The following is a 14,329-nucleotide window of genomic DNA, read 5'->3' on the forward strand; positions in this document are numbered from 1 at the left end:
TTTACACTTTCCTGGATTACATACCATCTTATTTCAAGAAATCCAGTCCAAAAACTGTGTCACCAAAACGTCAGCACAATCTCTCTCTTTCCAAACTGGAGCTACAATATTGGAGTCGTCCGAATACTTGAACAGTACATCATGACCATCCAATTCTAAGTTTAAATCGTTCAAAAAAATGTTGAAAAGATGTGGCCCACTGACGCTCCCTTGAGTGGTACCTTTATTGAAACATTTCCATTCACCTACATATCCATTATAGCATATTCTCTGTTTTCTGTTCTTCAAGAAACTGAGGTACCAGTTAATGATGTACGGGTTAAGTGGGAAAGCTTTTAATTTACTTGCAAGTAGATTATGTTTAACTGAGTCGAAGGCCTTACTAAAGTCCATGGTGAAAAGTCGGACTGCTCTACAGTCTGGATCGTCCATATAACTGTTTATCCTATGCTGCATAGCTAAAAGGGCGCACGTACAGTTTCCACCGGCTCTATATGCAAACTGGGTGCAGCTTAGATTTTTCTCCACAACGTCACGAACATGGGTGTCATATACAATTTTCTCAAATGCCCTAGCTATTATTGGCGTTATGCTAATGCCCCGAAAATTCTGATTTTCATTTGGTATTTCGACATTCGAGAGTTCATATAGAACTATACAATTTACATAGCGCCGTTACACGCAGTTTCACTTCACCCTCTTATATTAATTTCCTTCATTGATTTACATAGATTGCGTCAGGATATTTCTATATCTAAACTAAGAGTAAATCAAATCGTAAATGTAACAATGGAGTACATGTATAAATACGTATTCGTCACTATGCCCAGTCTTACGGGGTACTAGTTTGGCCGGCCAAAATAAATTGGCGATCCTAAATTGACGCAGTTTTGCCTTCCAAAATATATCAAAAACGGTGCAAATCGAACTCGTTCATAAAAAATAAATAATGAATATTAGTAAACTATACTTCCTACTTTTTCTTTAATAAAAAACTACTTTTTTATGAAATAGAAAAAATTGGTTTCGTGATAATTATACATTTTAAGTTGATAAAATACCTCGGACATAATACGATATAATACGAACAAGTTTTATGTTCGTATTTTTCAAGGGAATTGAAACCAAGTAATTAGAATTTACACCCACAATCACGTGCAAAAATTATGAGACTTTTCAGATTTTCTATCAAATTTGAAGTGCATCGCAGCCCCCATGCCCACCCATAGTAAATATTAAAAGAAATATGCAAATTTTGCGTACCGTACTTCCTCGCAGCATTGATTTAGGGGGGAAGGGGTCATCTTTGTATTTGTCTCATTAATCTTTGCATCTCATTTTCTGGATGTACACTGGTAGAAATTATGATTATGAGCTCAGGATCAAGAGCGAATATGTATATGCTGTTTCTGTATAATATATGGGTCCCCTAATCGCCCAGGACCAAGTATTTTCGGACAGTAAAGATAAATAATTATGATGTCATAATATACTTATGATTAAGTCATTATCTGGTCTCTCTTTTAGCGGTAAATTTGAGCATCGAATTTCGCAGATAAGCATTTGTAAATTAGCGCGGTAAGCCATATTATTGCACAACTGTCGGATTTCATTTCGCAGCATCAGCTTAGGTAGAATTTACCATAAATTATTAAGTCAAAAAGACGATTGTCAACAAAAATCTCAGTATGCATCAGATACTTATATCAGAAGAGAGGAGTTAGAGGTAGACAGCTTTTGCAACCATTTCCAAACTACAGTAAGGAAAAAATATACTGGCACGCAAAATTACCAACTGACAATGACGATCGACATGACAAGTGCAAGAATAACAAGGGATGGTGAAGAAAATTAGTGTGCTTCCAGACTTTGTACATGGGCAGGTATAAGTCCTGAGGTTTCATTGTGGACCATTCGCAGGGCGCTCAAAAGGCATGGATACTCCTATTTGCATTCTCACCAGAAAGGCTATTGACACACAGGAATTTTCACCGCAGATATCGATTTGCTAGACAAGTGAAGGACTGGCTCTTAATTGCACAAAACTGCGCCTTCTTTGCGCCGTTCATCGCGTGAGGAAGAGGATTGATGGCTTGCGATGAGTTCCTTGGTCGGTTGACAGAATTTGAGAGAATTTGCCGACTACGTTTGCGATAACCTCCGCAAATATTCTTAAAAGCGCAAATCGGAAGTCCAAGCTTTTTCTTCACTCTTTTAAATGTCTTGAGCTCGAAATGGACGGAAATCTTACCTGGAATCAACATATTCAGGCGATTTGCAAAAAGATTGATGCTGAAAAAGAGCTTTAGGTATGGTGGAGGTAAGCTATGGAATAGCCTTCTAAGGAGTCCAACATTCGAATTAGTTTTTCTTCATTTTATCATTATCAAGTTACTCATTATGCACCAAACTGGCTGAATCAATTCAATATTCAAAAGCCACTTCAAACTTACTTCTAACGTAGTGAATACTTGAGAATCATATTGTAACAAATTACAACCATAATATCTGGGGTCACACCAACTGGTACATAGCTTTACGTTCTTAACACTTTTTGTAATTTTTAATCTTGTAGACGCCCTCCGTGGAAACCAACGTATTGTTGTCGGGGCTAGTGTCTTTAAATAAAGTTTTACATAAATACGTACCAGCGTATCAACTTATAGCATCTAAAATGACAGGTTAAAGCGGCAATTGTTCACACGTATTGGCCGAAATCATATTGTGTAAACATTTACCGCCGCCATTTTTTAATTTCTTGCTAATTCGACGAGTATTCGCTACTAAGCCTCGCGGCTTAGCCACACGTTGTGATAGGCCCGTTTCGCCCATTGTAACAAGGGAAAAATCGGGAATCCATCATACTTTTACTTGTTCACACGTATTTGCCGAAATCATATGGTATAAACATTTATCGTTGCCATTTTTTTAATTTCCAGCCAATTCGAGGAGCATTCGTTACCAAGCCTCGCGCGGCTTAGACCAACGTTGCGATTGGCCGTCTCGCCCATTATTCGTTCACAAACAAGGAACGTTCACAAGCAAGGAACTCGTTTACAAACGCTGAACTCGAAAACACTGATCGTTCACAAACAAGGAACTCGAAGTTCAATATACAGTACTGAATTTCTCGTTCCTTGTTCGTGAACTCGTGCATATAAAACCCGATAATGCACTCACAGAGTGCATTAATCCTTAACTAAACAGTATTCTGAAATAAAATAAACAGGAATATTTTAATTCTATCGAGTAAGATACATTAAGCTCGGGCAAGAATTTTACAAAACCATGCTAATCACAATAAAATCCACCAGAATGGTACACAATCAAAAGAACATGGAGATTCCATCGACGATCTTCGCCGTGAGATTGCAAAACAACGTCAAGCTAGGAGCTCGTTACTGCTACAGAACTTGAGATCGAGCATGAGTGAAGAGCAGATTCGAGCAAATGACCTCGCCCAGTTGAAAGGATCCTCAGCTTAGCTAACTGTGCCACTTGCTGATGAGGGCTACATCTTGACCAAGCGTGAGCTCTTTGATGCAATCTACATGCGTTATCGATGGCCTTTGAAACGCCTTGCATCTTTCTGCGCCTGTGGAAAATCGTTCACGGTAGATCATGCCCTGTCGTGCCTGTAAGGAGGTTTTATCCATCGAAGACATAATGAGATCCGTGATCTACTTGCTGCTGCAATTGATGACGTTGCTTACGATGTTTCAATTGAACCTGCTCTTGCTCCTTTGACTGGCGAGGTTCTTCCATCCAGTGCTAACTCAACCGATGACGCCAGAGTGGACATTGCTGCGAGAGGTTTCTGGCAGAGATGTGAAAAGGCATTTTTTGATGTAAGAGTGTTTAACCCATACGCCTCTACACATCGACGCCAGACGTTGAGCAGCTCGTTTACAGCCAACGAACTGGAAAGAAGCGACATTACAACCAACGGATTGTTGAGGTCGAGCATGGCTCCTTCACACCGGTCGTCTTCAGCACCTTTGGCGGATGCGGAAGAGAGACCCAACATTTTCTCTCCTTCTTGGGTGCGAAGCTGGCTGACAAGAAGAATCATTCTCCATCTATGGTGGTTAGCTCGTTACGACGAAAGATCGCCTTTGCTTTGCTTAGAGCTCGCGTGGTGTGTGTTCGTGGCAGTCGAAGTTGGAGGACTGCGTCCATCACATGAACTAATGACATTACGTTGTCGGAAAGGAATTTCAACATTAGCGAGTAGTCTAGTTAAGTTGTTTTTGTAAATAGTCTGTAGAACTATTATACTTAGTTTTAATGCATGATTGATTATTGTAAATTTCCCTAGTACTAATAATGTGAATAAATTATACTATTTATCAAATCATAATAAAATTAATGTGCAATAAATAGGTAGACGCAAATATTATAATATGCATCGTAAACTTCAATATTATGCCAATTATCAAACACTATAACGATCGCTCAATAAGAAGGCTTATCCATTCTAGCGCATTTTATGACGGGATAGCGAATGTACAAGTTTGATCACCATGATATACAGAGCATAGGAAGAAATATTATATATATATATACATATATATATATATATATATATATATATATATATATATATATCGATAATTTCTAAATCAATAAAAAAATCAGTGCTTTAGTTCTATACTTTAGCTGATAGATAATGCAGTCAATTGCATTCAATTAGTCCCTAACTTACTCCATTCCAATCGATAATCAATATGTCCAAACCAAACAAAAGGGCAGATGCAGTAATAACAGCATGGGTTGTCATCTCATTCCGCATTCCCTTTATGGTACTATGCCAAGTGGATGGGCATTTATTTCCAAGACGAGGAAAGTCCACATTTAGCAGATATGTTTCCACCAAGTCACCAAACTATATAGAAGAAAATAAATATATACATGATTTATATATTAGACTAATTAGTATAAAATACCAGGCATCATGCACTTCACACACAATATCAATATCAATACTCAATACAATAACATAGATAAGTACTTCCCCACCCTTGATATAAAGCTTAATATTGTAATCAAAAGACTTAAATCTTGTATTTTACTATTTTACTTACTTCATTCTCCACATAGACAAACTGGTTCTCAATCATAAAGCTTTCCAACATATTATTAACATAATCGACATTCATTTTTAAATGCACCGCTAAACAGCTGTAAAAACAACGATTTCTTAATCCCGAAGGATCGTATCGTAGAACAAAGCCGCTTTATTAGCTTTGATTAAACAGCTCATTCTTCGAGGAACCATCTATAAAAAGCAATTAATACACACGTGGTCAATGACAATTATACGGTAGCATCTGGGGTTAAAATGAAAACACATATTCATTGCGCAAACCATCCCAATAATAATACATACCTTAAATAAAGAAGTATTCCGATCTCAGAAATATATCAGTAATCAAGGATTTAATTTTGTGAATTCTTTTAAATATAGGGGCCGACAGCGAGTGTTAGACAGAGAACGAGCGAGTATTTGTTTATACCGGAGAAAGATACGCGTGCCAACCGGAGAAATACACCTGTGCCAACCGGACAATTACCCGCGCCAACCGGAATAATCACCCGCGCCAATTTTGTTCGACCCGCACCAGTTTTGTTCGACCAACGCCAGTTTTGTTCGACCTGCGCTAGTTTTGGTTGACCCGCGACCCGCGCCAAATAGACTATCCCTTCTTTTTCTTTTAATTAGTCAATAATACTTTTCGTCAATCGTATCACGTATCAAAGCCTTCACGCTTAACCCGAATCTTGACGCAAATGTATATGCATGTGGGCCTCCACGGGGAAACATATCCTAGATAATGATCTGTCATAACGTTTCAACGAATCTAAAAAAACGTTTGGACAAATTCAGCTAAAAGTCTGAACGTTTTAAGTCGAGAATCCGAACGTATAAATAAACGTTGAATCAAAAGCGTTCGAATACGCTTTTAACGAATTAGTCTGAAGGCTTGATGCGCGTGATATGAATGACGCAAAATATTATTGACTAATTAAAAGAATAGGAAATAAGTGTGAAACAAGTAAAATGTATTGGCGCAAGTATGTATGCATTTATTAATATACCTTAATTTTCGTTTGAATGTTAAAATAAAATTATTAGCTATACAAATAAATCATATTTTATACCATATATACATATATACATTTGTATCTTGCGTCAAGATTCAGGTTAAAAAAGCCGTGAGTTAAATATAAGTATATACACATAATGTCAATCTTATCAATGCATCATCTGCAACTAGACATCAAAACATGCAGCGCATATTCATTTGTAACAATTAACGTTACAGGCTTAGTAAATTTCTCCACAGACAAAATCTATCCATGAGTGATTAAAGACGTAAACATTGACGTACGGTATATATGTAAACGAAGATTGACATAATTGGCCTGGCTTGGATAATAATGTCATAGGCAATATCATCGGTCACCATATCAGCTTGGTTGAGTCTCAGCTACAGGATGCAAATTTTATGTTTAAAAGTCATAAAAGGGCAAGCGAATGGAATCACTTGTTTAGGAATGACGAACAAATATTTATAGGGGTGCGCTCATTGTGCGCACCCCCGGTACAAATAGGGTTAATAAGTGGTATATATTAAAGAAATTCCCGTTTGACTTGCGTTTAAAGTAGGAGTGCCAAACACCCTAAAAGCCACAAACATCTAAGCATTTTGTCACCTGTACTATATTTAATATATCAGGGATGTGATTCTGAAAATCGTAGCGAAAATGCCATATTTCGAGGAGATAACAAAATATAAAATAGCTCACAAATATAATTATATTAATAGGTGATATTATAATCATTAATAACACAATAATTAATAATTAATACATGATAATATAATAATATAACCGTTTTTGGTCAGCCAGTGTGCGACCGCAAGTCCACGTCCGCCGGTCCACGTCCGCCAGCCCGCCGATCCGCGTCCGCTGGTCCGCATCCGCCGGTCCGCGTCCGTCAGTCGGCATCCTCCGGTCCGCGTCCGCGCCCGCCTTTTATCTACAACCGTAGTAATCTGAAATTACGTCACATTTCTGAAATTAACAGTATGTATGGGAGAGAGTGAGAAAGGTTTAATATGCCGAAGCTAATTATAAGTGCCAGAAATGACATGACCAAAACCGCGGTTAACCTAAGTCAGGCCGATGTTGAACCTCGGTCTGGCAGACATTGATTATTTGACTGTTGTGTTTTCGTTCTCAGTAGTTCGGAAGCGAACGGCAACCGCGATCATATTTTTTCTCTTGTATATTTTTTCCTGTCCGCAACCGAACCGCAACCGCAGTGTTATAGGTTATTTCCGGTCTCTACTGTAAAATTATGCATCCTCGTTACATATTTTTCATAGCCTTATTAGATATTTTTCATAGGTTCTTGTGATATTTTTTATGAAACGAATTAACTTGCCCCAAATTCTGGAGGCTTCTTACTAGGGTAAGTTTAAAAATGCTGACAGACATGCACGTTCTCCGCTGTTACTCATATCCGCTTGCGTTAATCCATTTCGTAGCACTTATGATATTAAAACTAAGTTATAAATAAAAACTAATATCATGTCCTATATAATAGGGTAATGACATGCATGCAAGTACGAGGAAAAAAAAATGACCTTGCACGGGAAAACATAAGTTAACAATATTTTGTTGAAACGGCAAAAGGAACGGATAACGAACGGTAGAGAACGATCTGTTTAGACGTTTGACGTTCGAACGATTTAAGTACGTTTGTGAACGGTTTTTACGAATTAATCTGCATGAAGGCTTGATACGTGATATGACTGACGCAAGATATTACCGACTAATTAAAAGAATATATGCGAAATAAGTGCAAACAAGTAACATGTGTCGGCGCAAATATAGAGATACATAAATTACCTTTACTTTAATGTTTAACTAAAATTATTAGCTGTACCCTTATGATGATCGTTTCAGAAGGAACGTGAAACACTCGAGTCTAGCAATGTATCCAAATTTTGTAATATTTTATTGATTCTATTTTATAAATTCCTCTCTTTCACCTTGGATACTTCACTTAATTGCATTACTTAACTTACTCTTGTTACTTAAGTATATGTTGTAAAACCAGTTCAAGCTGTGACATGTTCGTGATTAATTTTTTTTTGTTATCCACTGCTTTAATTAGGCTCAAAGGTGAAGTTATTCGATTCTGACTAACATTTTTTATCTGCAATATATATATGCTCGTTTTTTCAACATTTGGTACTAAAGGGATTGTTGTGAACATGAACGCATGATTAAACGAACGCATGATTGAACGCATGATACCCCAGTTTTGTATTGTGTTTGTAAATGTATTGTATAGTATAGTGTGGGCGTTAATGTATATAAGGCTGTGTTTTGTAAATAAACGGTGGTATTTTTTTTCCTGAGTCTGTTTGTGAAAGCTGATTGAGATATATCGCGGCGAAACGCGACATTTGGCGACCCCGCCAGGATTCAGTGGGAGTACTATTCGTTAACTTGAAGATGCCGTTAACACGAGCTCAAGCAGCTGAGCAGGAAGGTAACAACGTTGGTGATACAGACAACATTGGTGGTGCAGAGGAGACCAACCATGACGAGCAAGTTCGCTCGGCGTTCGAGATAGAAATGTTAAATATAGTACAAGAACAGCGAGACCTTCTCAAAGAATATAGAGACCGACAGGATGGTAGAGTTTTCGAAATGGTTAACGTTCTGAATGATACGATGCAACGTCTTTCGGACGACTTCGTTCGTGTTTGTGATAGGAACAGACAACTCGAAACTGATGTTATCGAATTGCGTGGTCGAGTAGAGGCACTTGAAACTGAGATTAAAATTAGTGAGGAGCGATCAGAGAAAGTCAATGCCAGAGTTTTTGCTTCGTTGCATCAAATAATTAAAAAAGAGCTTCGACAAGAGTTCAATGCGCTCGTGGGGACGCATTCAAAATCAGAAGCAGAAGCAGATAAAGGTTTACGAACTGTGTTTAATGAGACGGAACAAGTTCATACACCTCAAGTTAATATCTTACCAACTTCGACACCTGCATATAAACCAGTCGGCAAAGAGGAAAAACGGGGAGAGTATAACGTTACAGCAACTCGTGCGACTGATTATTCTGCTGGCCGCCCGGTCCAAAAGCCCGCAATTTTTGACGGCCGTACTTCTTGGGAGGCGTACGTTACCCAATTTGAAATCGTGGCAGAAATTAATCAATGGGATGGTCCAGATAAAGCCGCCTTCCTGGCCACCAGTTTAAGAGGTCAAGCGCTCACGGTCCTTTCGAATTTGCCATCGGAAAGTCGGATACATTACCCGTCTTTGATAGCCGCGCTGGAAAGCCGATTCGGCAATAAAAGGCAATCTGAGTTACATCGAATGAAGCTGCGCAGTCGAGTTCGACGTCGCGACGAGACTTTACCGGAGCTTGCAGAAGATATTGAGAGACTTGCACGTCTTGCATACCCTGAAGCACCTGTTGAAGTTCTGGAGACTTTGACAAAAGATCAGTTTGTTGATGCTTTGAATGATGATGAAATACGTCTGAGAGTAGCCCAGGCTAGACCTACTTCTCTTAGGGCTGCCCTTGGAATTGCATTGGAAATTGAGGCATTCAGCTTGGCAGCCCGAAGAAGAGCAAGACCAGTCCGAACCGTGCAGGAGTCACCGACAAACAAAAAGACGGAAAACCTCAGCCTGCTGGAAGAAACGTTGAAAAGGAATACCGAGTTTCTGGCGGAATTGAAGAAAATGACGTCGGAGCTTCGCGAAGTAGTTAGGAGCGTGAATCGAAAGGAAAGGAATCAAGATGGATCGCCGCCGAGAGGAAAAAGAAAGTGTTGGACATGCGGCTCAGAAGATCATCTCCAACTAAATTGTCCGTTGTACAACGCCGAAAAACCGCATACTGGGTCGGGAAACGAGCAAGCGTCGAGTCAAAGGGGTGGGGCTCGACGATGAACAAAAACACCCTGCACAGGCAGTTAAATGGTGGGAAATTGACACAGGGGAAAGACGGACTTTGTGTGGAAGGAAAGCTCGAAGGCAAAACTGTGAGCATGATCGTGGACACTGGAAGTAATATCTCGATTGTCACCCCACAATTGTTACGGAACATCACGAAAGATTTGTCGTGTATACAACCAGTTCCAAACTGTTTGAAATCGGTGACAGGTGAAAAGTTGGATCTGTTGGGGATTATAACTCTTAAGCTTGAAATTGGTAACCGAGAAATTTTACAGTCATTTTACGTGGCGGCCATTAATGAATCGTCTATTTTGGGTTTGGACTTTCTGCGGCAACAACGTTGTCAAGTTAACATTACAGATGGACTACTGACAATGGGAAATGTTCAAGTACCTCTTTTGTATTATCCGACGGACCATCTGGATATGCCTTGCTATCGTGTAATAGCGCTTGAAGATATTAGTATACAGCCTCGTACTGAGGCTGTCGTTCCTGCAAAGTTGGTGAATTACTCTGGTAAGAGTGAGTGGGGAATTATTGAACCTGCTGATGAGGAATCTATTCCCGGAGTCTTGATTGGTAAAGTTTTGACGAAGTTAACGAATGAAACCACGGTAGTTCCAATACGGATGGTTAACGTGACAGGGGAAAAGCGTAAAGTTTTAGCAGGAACCGACCTGGCAAAATGTGAAACGGTGAACTTTGTTGTTTGTCCTGACTTTGAAAATGGTTTTAAAGAGTCCGTGGCCTCAAAAGAAATACCAAAAAATCTCGAGAAACTTTACGAAAGTTGTACAAAAGATTTGGTCGACGAGGAACAAAGGAAGCAAGTGTTCAACTTATTGCGTGAAAATGCTACTGTGTTCTCCACTGATTCTTCAGATCTTGGAAGAACTGATATCGTAAAACATCGAATAGTAACCGGTTCAGCAATCCCAATCAAACAGCCGCCCCGACGACTGCCCCGTGTAAAGAGGGATGCGGCTTGCCAAGCAGTGGACGATATGCTAAAGCACGGTGTGATTGAACCATCAACGAGCCCGTGGTCATCACCCGTAGTATTGGTCGCAAAGAAGAATGGTAGTCTTCGATTCTGTGTAGACTATCGGAAATTGAACGATGTGACAATCAAAGATTCGTATCCTTTGCCCAGGATAGATGACACCCTCGATGCGTTAGGTGGCTCGAAATGGTTCTCCACACTGGACTTAAAGTCCGGTTATTGGCAAGTGGCTATGGATCCTGCAGACAAAGAGAAGACGGCATTTAGCATTGGTGGGGGCTTATGGCATTTTCGGGTAATGCCTTTTGGGTTGTGCAACGCTCCCGCCACATTCGAGCGCTTAATGGATCATGTACTTGCTGGGTTAACTTGGAACGTTTGTCTAGTATACCTTGATGATATAATTGTTCATGGCAAAACATTTCCTGAGCAGTTAGAAAATTTACAGAAAGTGTTTACGTGTTTGAGGAAAGCTAATCTGAAACTTTCTCCGGAAAAATGCAATCTGTTTCGTCGTGAAGTTAGATACTTGGGGCATATCATCAGTTGTAATGGTGTGGCAACAGATCCCATGAAAACGGAGAGTGTCAAGAACTGGCCCCGTCCAACTTGCCTGGCTGAAATGAGAAGTTTCTTGGGATTATGTTCCTACTACCGAAAGTTTATACAGAATTTTGCTGAGATTGCAAATCCACTCACTCGTCTAACACAAAAGGATGTACCCTTTGTATGGGACACTGATACGGAGAACGCGTTCCAACGGTTGAAATGTTTGTTGATAAGTACCCCGGTCTTATCCTTTTTGAGTGACGAAGGAACATTGATATTGGACACGGATGCAAGTGGCGTCGCAATTGGAGCTGTTTTAACACAAAAACAGAAAAATGAAGAGCGAGTCATTGCGTATTTTAGTCGGTCGCTTGATCGTATACAACGTCAGTACTGTACAACAAGAAGAGAGTTACTAGCTGTGGTAAAATCATTAGCTCATTTCCATCCCTACCTTTATGGAAGAAAATTTATTGTCCGGACAGATCATTCCTCGCTTCGGTGGCTAATGAATTTTAAGAACGCCGAAGGTCAGCTCGCACGCTGGTTACAAAAGATTCAACAATATGATCTACAGGTTGAACATCGACCTGGAAAGTATCATCTCAACGCCGATGCATTGTCGCGACGACCATGTTTCAAGGAACATTGCAAAAGTTGTGAAAGAGCTGAGTCAAAAGAGCGAGCAACACATGAGGTTTACTGTGAAAATGAAAAACACAGGTCGACGTTGGTGGCCAACCGAATCAGGGGACAGTTACCAGCTGAGGATGCAGATTGTGAATATTTGGCAGGTGAGAATTTCATTGAAAATGTGGGCCCGCAAGACATAATGAAGGCTCAGGAAATGGATTCAGACGTTGGGCATGTAATTAAATGGATAAAAGATGGTAATGGAAGACCACAGTGGTCCGCCGTTTCGGCTCTTAGCGAAGCGACGAAGAATTACTGGGCACAATGGGACAGTTTGTGTTTGCGTAATAATATTTTAAGTCGAAAGTGGGAATCATCGGACGGAACTACCACACGACTCCAGCTGGTGCTGCCGAAAGCTTTACGAGGAGCAGTTTTAACTCATCTTCACAACCACCCAACCGGAGGGCATTTTGGAGAAAAAAAAACGCTAGAAAAGGTAAAGGAGAAATTCTACTGGCCTCGTTGTCGTGAAGATGTGACACTGTGGTGCTCTACTTGTTCGGAATGTTTTTCACGTAAGGGTCCAGTGACACGAAAGAAAGCTCGTCTCGGAAAATATGTTGTTGGCGCGCCATTGGAGAGGGTTGCCATCGATGTAATGGGTCCGCTGGTTCGATCTACAAAGGGCAATCGCTACTTACTGGTAGTTATGGATTATTTTTCGAAATGGCCGGAAGCATATCCTTTGCCAAATCAAGAAGCAAAAACGGTTGCCACAGCGATAGTAAATGAATTTGTATGCCGATTTGGAGTCCCGCTCGAACTGCACTCGGATCAGGGAACAAACTTTGAATCAACCGTGTTTCAAGAAATGTGTTCCTTACTCAGCATAAAAAAAACTCGGACTACGCCTCTGCACCCAGAGTCCGATGGAATGGTTGAACGTTACAATAGAACATTGAAAACTCAACTTTCCCTGTTTGTTGCTGAACACCAAAAAGACTGGGACAAGTATGTTTCCTTACTGCTCATGGCGTATCGAACAGCAACTCATGCTTCTACCCATTTTACCCCCGCACGATTGATGATGGGACGAGAAATTAGAACTCCAGTCGATTTAGTTTGTGGACGACCTGATCCGGAAACTGTTGAAAGTTATTCTGCCTACGTTCAAGAACTACAAGAAAATTTGCAAGTGACACACGAGTTCGCGAGAAAGTATCTTGAACAAAGCTTTGAGTCGATGAGAAAACGTTACGATGTGGACAGTTCGACAAATGTAGTTAACGAGGGTGATCAAGTTTGGTTGTACAATCCTCGCAAGAAGAGAGGAAGAAGCGTTAAATTAATGTGGCCTTGGGAGGGACCATACGTTGTTATCACACGGTTGAATGATCTTGTTTATAGAATTCAACGAAACCCGAAGGGAAAACTTAAAGTGGTTCATCGGAATCGTCTATGGGCCTATCGTGGTGATCAGTCAGAACTTTGGAATTCGGAAACGGACAGTTAGAGAGTGCACCATCATTGGGACAATTTGATGGTTTGGGTGGGGGCGATGTTGTGAACATGAACGCATGATTAAACGAACGCATGATTGAACGCATGATACCCCAGTTTTGTATTGTGTTTGTAAATGTATTGTATAGTATAGTGTGGGCGTTAATGTATATAAGGCTGTGTTTTGTAAATAAACGGTGGTATTTTTTTTCCTGAGTCTGTTTGTGAAAGCTGATTGAGATATATCGCGGCGAAACGCGACAGGATATCAAGCAATAGTTAAAAACCAAATCTTTCCGAATGTGAAGAAATGTCGTTCATAGACTGAGTAGTTTAAGTACAATAGCGTGCTGAAGTTGGATCTTTTTTTATACACATACACATACATAGTACATATATACATCACTTAATGTAAAACACGGTAGCCCCACTCAACTTTAATAATAGTTGATTTCCAGGAGGGGCGTGTGAATAATACAGAGAAAATATAAAGATAGTACAATAATGCATACTAACATAGTACAATATTTACAAGATTAGAAGATAGTACAATAGTAATAACACACTACTGTATTATTAAAAAAATGTGGTTTGGATAGTATGGCTAATGTACCTCGCCGACAAATGTTTCTTGCTTGACACATATTT

The 14,329-nt window shown here is 39.9% G+C and overlaps 1 pseudogene; it reads right to left on the reverse strand.

Annotated features, from left to right (window-relative positions):
• Positions 1-4,696: 4,696 nt before the first annotated feature.
• Positions 4,697-5,278, reverse strand: LOC114534873 (annotated as a pseudogene).
• Between the last annotated feature and the right edge of the window lie 9,051 nt (positions 5,279-14,329).

This window comes from Dendronephthya gigantea, unplaced genomic scaffold (assembly GCF_004324835.1).
Source record: "Dendronephthya gigantea isolate DGI-Jeju-01 unplaced genomic scaffold, DenGig_1.0 000108F, whole genome shotgun sequence".
In the NCBI taxonomy this organism is placed as follows: domain Eukaryota; kingdom Metazoa; phylum Cnidaria; class Anthozoa; order Malacalcyonacea; family Nephtheidae; genus Dendronephthya; species Dendronephthya gigantea.